Source organism: Piliocolobus tephrosceles, chromosome 1 (assembly GCF_002776525.5).
Source record: "Piliocolobus tephrosceles isolate RC106 chromosome 1, ASM277652v3, whole genome shotgun sequence".
Taxonomy (NCBI): domain Eukaryota; kingdom Metazoa; phylum Chordata; class Mammalia; order Primates; family Cercopithecidae; genus Piliocolobus; species Piliocolobus tephrosceles.
Window position 1 is genome coordinate 183,485,618 of NC_045434.1, and position 5,484 is coordinate 183,491,101.

Here is a 5,484-nt window from a genome sequence, read left to right on the forward strand (position 1 = left end):
ACAGAGCGAGACTCTGTCTCAAAAAAAAAAAAAAAAAAAAGAAGTTGGATAGATAGATCATGTTTGATAGATAAATATGCAAACTATTTACAGTAGTTACTTTTGAGAAATGAATTTAAAGGACGCTTTCATTTTTTACTTTCTGTATGTTTGTATTGTTTAAATATTTTGCAATATTTTGTAAGTTAAAAAATAAAGGTTTTCTGAAAACAAAGATTGTGTGAAGAAGAAATGGATTTTTTATTGTTGTCTGACTGTTCTGGAGTTAGGTTCCCTAGGACTCATCTTTCTCACTGGCTATCAAAAGTAGGTTGGTGTAAGCCAGGTGTGGTGGTTCACGCCTGTTATCCCAGCACTTTGGGAGGCTGAGGCGGGTGGATCACCTGAGGTCAGGAGTTCAAGACCAGCCTGGCCAACATGGCAAAACTCTGTCTCTACTAAAAAAAGAAACACAAAAATTAGCTGGGTATGGTGGTGGGCACTTGTAATCCCAGCTACCTGAGAGGCTGAGGCAGGAGAATTGCTTAAACCCGGGAGGCGGAGGTTGCAGGGAGCCAAGATTGTGCCACTGCACTTCAACCTGGGAGATAGAGTGAGACTCTGTCTCAAAAAAAAAAAAAAAGAAAAAGAAAAAAGTAGATTGGTGTAACAGGGGGTATTTTATACACTATACACGTAAAACAAAAGGGAGGGATTTATAGACACATAGGTAAAGTTTTTTTTATTTTTTATTTTTTGGAAGGATAAAAAAGAAACTGGTAAAAGTTGGGCCTGGCACGGTGGTTTACGCCTGAAATCCCAGCACTTTGGGAGGTCTAGCCAGGCAGATCACAAGGTCAGGAGATTGAGACCATCCTGGCTAACACGGTGAAACCCCGTCTCTGCTAAAAATACAAAAAATTAGCCGGGCGTGGTGGCGGGCGCCTGTAGTCCCAGCCACTTGGGAGGCTGAGGAGAGTGAATGGCGTGAAAAGCAGAGTTTGCAGTGAGCTGAGATCGGGCCACTGCACTCCAGCCTGGGTGAAAGAAAAAGAAACCCTCTAATAAAAAAAAAAAAAAAAAAGAAACTGGTAAAAGTCAATGATTCTTGGGATGAAAACTGGTGGATTAGAGAATAGAGGTGGGTAAGGAATTTTAATTCTCACTGTATACTGTTGATAGTGTTTGAATTTTTTTTTTTTACCATATTAATGTATTAACTATTAAAAATAGCTGGGTGCAGTGGCTCATGCCTGTAATTCCAGCACTTAGGGAGGCTGAGGTGGCAGATCACTTGAGGCCAGGAATTTGAGATCGGCGTGGTCAACATAGCAAAATCCTGACTCTACTAAAAATACAAAAATTAGATAGGCGTGGTGACCACACCTGTAATCCCAGCTACTACAACCTCTGTCTCCCAGATTCAAGTGACTCTCCTGCCTCAGCCTCCCGAATAGCTGGAATTATAGGTGCTGGGCACTAAGCCTGGCTAATATTTGTATTTTTAGTGGAGATGAGGTCTTGCCATGTTGGTCAGGTTTGTCTCAAACTCCTGATCTCAGGTGATCCGCCCAACTTGGGCTCCCAAAGTACTGGGTTTACAGGTATAAGCCACTGCCCCTGACCTTAGACTTTCTTGAAGCTTAGTCTCTGGATGTGTTTTGAGTTTCCCAATTAGATACATGCCTGAGGGGCTTGATCTGGAACTCAGCTAAAGTGCGGAATAAAATGAAGTCGCATGTGAGGATTCAGTAAGTCACATCTCTGGTACCAACAGCTCTGGCAGTGGCTTCCTGTTCCCCAGGTCCTGGCTAAGGTAATGTGTTCCTGGAGCCAACAGTTGGAACAATGGCTTCCTAATTTCCCAGTTTTCTGATGTGGCACAGGCAACAGTTTTCTTGGTGAGAACTTAGGTCTATCTGAAACCAACCTTCATTCAATAATCCTGACTAAGTAGAGATTGTTAAAATGTGTAAGCCTTGTTTGCAGTAGGCTTTATGAGATACACTGGCACTAATCCAAAATTAATGTCCCTTACAAGGGTGGTCTTGACGGTTATGGGTGTAGGGACACGACATGTATGCTGGGACCATAGCACTCTAACCCTCTTTCTTTCCTTTAGGAAATTTCATCAGGTGATGAGTCAGAGATGCAGGGCCTACCATCCCCTTCAGAAGCTGAAAGTGCTAGGTACTCTTTTTCCACCTGCCTTGCAGCTAGAGCACTGGCATGTGGACTGGGCTCTGCCAGTCAGCCACATCTGCCTCAAAGTTTGCTAGAAAAGTTGGTTTCAGGAGGATCGCTTCCTGGAAAAGCAGTGACTGTGAAGTAGTGATCAGTCCAGTATCTGATGGTCATGGTATCGTTGGCACAAGCAACATACCTGGAGCTCTTCAATCACGGCAGTGGTGTCTTGTCATCAGACCAGTTCTGCAATTTGGTTTTGGCTCTTTCTCATTATGTAGCTCAAAATGTGGTTCTTTAGCCCACCCATTTATTTTATAGGCTACATAATATCCTTTCTTGTTGTTGTTTTTTTGAGATAGGGTCTTGCTCTGTTGTTAGGATTATACTACATACAACTTCAAGCACATTCACTTCGAAAATTACCTCTAGTTACCGCATCCAGCTCTGAGTACAGAATCTCTAGGGGATGTCCAATATTTCCAATCGCTCCAGATCTTAAAACCCATGGCTAAAATTATATATTTACTAGCAACATACTCTTAGTCCATTTTGTGTTGCTGTAACAGAGCACCACTGACTGGGTAGTTTCAAAGAAAAGAAATATATTTTTCACAGTTCTGGAGGCAGATGAGTCCAATATCAAGGTGCTGGTGTCTGTTGAAGGCCTTCTTGCTGAGTCATTCAAGTTGGAATATGGAAGGGCAAGAGAGTGTGGGACAGCAAGAAATTGAACTCAAAACCTCAAGTCTTTTCATGAACCCAGACACTGAGCCACCGATGAGGACTCAGCAACTTTTCCTTTGAGCCCCCTTGCTTCCTGATGCTCCATACTCTACCTTTGCCCACTTCCCTCCACTTCCACTGCTACCTCTGTAGGCAGTTTCTGCTGAGGAAGAGGAATTGTATAGTATGTTTACTATTCAGAACCTCTACTCTTTTGACCTCTTTGCTGGATGCAACTAAGGGCAATAACCTGCTTCCTGTTGGCACCGAGGATTATATCCATATAAGAATTTGATAAAGAAATGCCAGGAAGACCCTTACTACTGTCCAAGGAATTGCTGATGACCACCATAAAAAAAAAACTAGGCCAGGCACAGTGGCTCATGTCTGTAATCCCAGCATTTTGGGAGGCCTAGGTGGGTGGATCACATGAGGTCAGGAGTTCAAGACCAGCCTGGGCAACATGCTGAAATCCCATCTTTACTAAAAATACCAAAACTGGTTGGTTGTGGTGGTGCATGTCTGTAGTCCTGGCTACTTGGGAGGCTGAGGCAGGAGAATCCCTTGAACCTGGGAGAAGGAGGTTGCAGTGAGCCAAGATTATCATGTCACTGCACTCCAGCCTGGGCAACAGAGCAAGACTCTGAAAAAAAAAAAAAAGAGAGAAAGAAAGAAAGAAACTAGTGAAGGCACTCAAGAAAAAATTAGTCTGAATTGAGCATCCAGAAAATGCAGAACTAATTAAGCTACAGAGTGACCCGTGCAAGAACCTATGCCAGTTCCTTGCAGAGACTGCACTGGCCAAGGACAGTCAGCTGAAGGTTCGTGGGTTCTAAGTGTCTGTGGCTCACTGAAGCTTAAGTGAGGATTTTCTTGCAATGAGTAGAATTTCCCTTCTTTGTCACAAGTTTAAAAACCTCACAGTGTGTGTGAAGTAACTATTTGGGATCTGCCCTTAGCTTGGACTAGTGTAACTCCTTCATGTAATAAACTGAAAAGAGCTACACAGACAAAAAAGGAAAGTCCCTTCATAACTGGCATTAATCCATTCATGAGGATGGAGCGTTCATGACATAAACATCTTCTATTAGGCCCCATTTTCCAAAACTATTGCACTAGGGATTAAGTTTTCAATACATATTCTTGGGGAACATATTTAAACCATAGCATGTATCGTATGGACAACAGTAGAGGAAGAAGGATAATCTTTTCAAGGGCTTAATTGTGTCCCTCCAAAATTTATATGTTGCAATCCTAACCCTTAGTGTCTCAGAATGTGACTACATTTGAACATATGGCCTTTAAGGGGATAATTAAGGCAAAATGAGTTCATTAGGGTGGGTTATAGCTCAGTATGACTAGTGTCTTTTTTTTTTCTGAGACTGAGTCTAGCTTTGTCACCCAGGTTGGAGTGCAGTGGCATGATACTTCGGCTCACTGCAACCTCTGCCTCCTGGGTTCAAGCGATTCTCCTGCCTCAGCCTCCCAAGTAGCTGGGATTACAGGCGTCCACCACCACGCTCAGCTAATTTTTGTATTTTCAGTAGAGATGGAGTTTCACTGTGTTGGCCAGGCTGTTCTTGAACCCCTGACTTCAGGTGATCTGCCTGCCTTGGCCTCCTAAAGTGCTGGGATTACAAGCATGAGCCAATGTGCACGGACTTGACTGGTGTCTTTATAAGAAGAGAACAAGGCCAGGCTCAGTGGCTCAATCTCGTAATCCCAGCACTTTGGGAGGCTGAGGCAAGCATATCACGTGAGGTCAGGAGTTCGAGATCAGGCTGGCCAACATGGTGAAACCCCATTCCTACAAAAATACAAAAATTAGATGGGCATGGTGGCAGGTGCCTATAATTCCAGCTACTCAGGAGGCTGAGGCACAAGAATCTCTTGAACCCGTGAGGTGGAGGTTGCAAGGAGCAGAGATTGCGCCATTGCACTCCACCTCTGGATGACAGAGTAAGACTCCGTCTTAGGGGGGGAAAAGAGAAAGCGGTACCTAGCCTGGGCAACATGGCGAAACCCAGTCTCTAAAAAAAAAGAAAAAAAAAATACACATTTGGCTGGGCGCAGGGGCTCACATCTGTAATCCCAGCACTTTGGGAGGCTGAGGCAGGTGGATCACGAGGTCAGGAGACTGAGACCATCCTGGCTAACACGGTGACAATTCGTGTCTTCTAAAAATACAAAAAAAAAAAAATTAGCTGGGCATGGTGGGCATGGTGGTGGGTGCCTGTAGTCCCAGTTACTCCGGAGGCTAAGGCACGAGAATGGTGTGAACCTGGGAGGCGGATCTTGGAGTGAGCCGAGATCGTGCCACTGCACTCCAGCCTGGGTGACATAGTGAGGCTAGGTCTCAAAAAACAAAAAACAAACAAACAAACAAAAAAATAGCCATGTGGTGGCACAGGCCTGTAGTTCCAGCTACTCGTGTGGCTATGCGGGAAGATCCCTTGAGCCCGGGAGGTGGAGGCTGCAGTGAAATGAGATCATGCTACTGTGCTCCAGCCTGGGTGACAGAGAGGAGAGGCAGAATCTGGTGCCAGATTACCTGAGTTCAAAGCCAAACTCTGCACCCATTAGCTAGAATTACTT

The 5,484-nt window shown here is 44.3% G+C and overlaps 1 pseudogene; it reads left to right on the forward strand.

The window, feature by feature from the left end:
- The first annotated feature begins 3,075 nt into the window (after positions 1 to 3,075).
- Positions 3,076 to 3,725, forward strand: LOC111529565 (annotated as a pseudogene).
- The last annotated feature ends 1,759 nt before the right edge of the window (positions 3,726 to 5,484 follow it).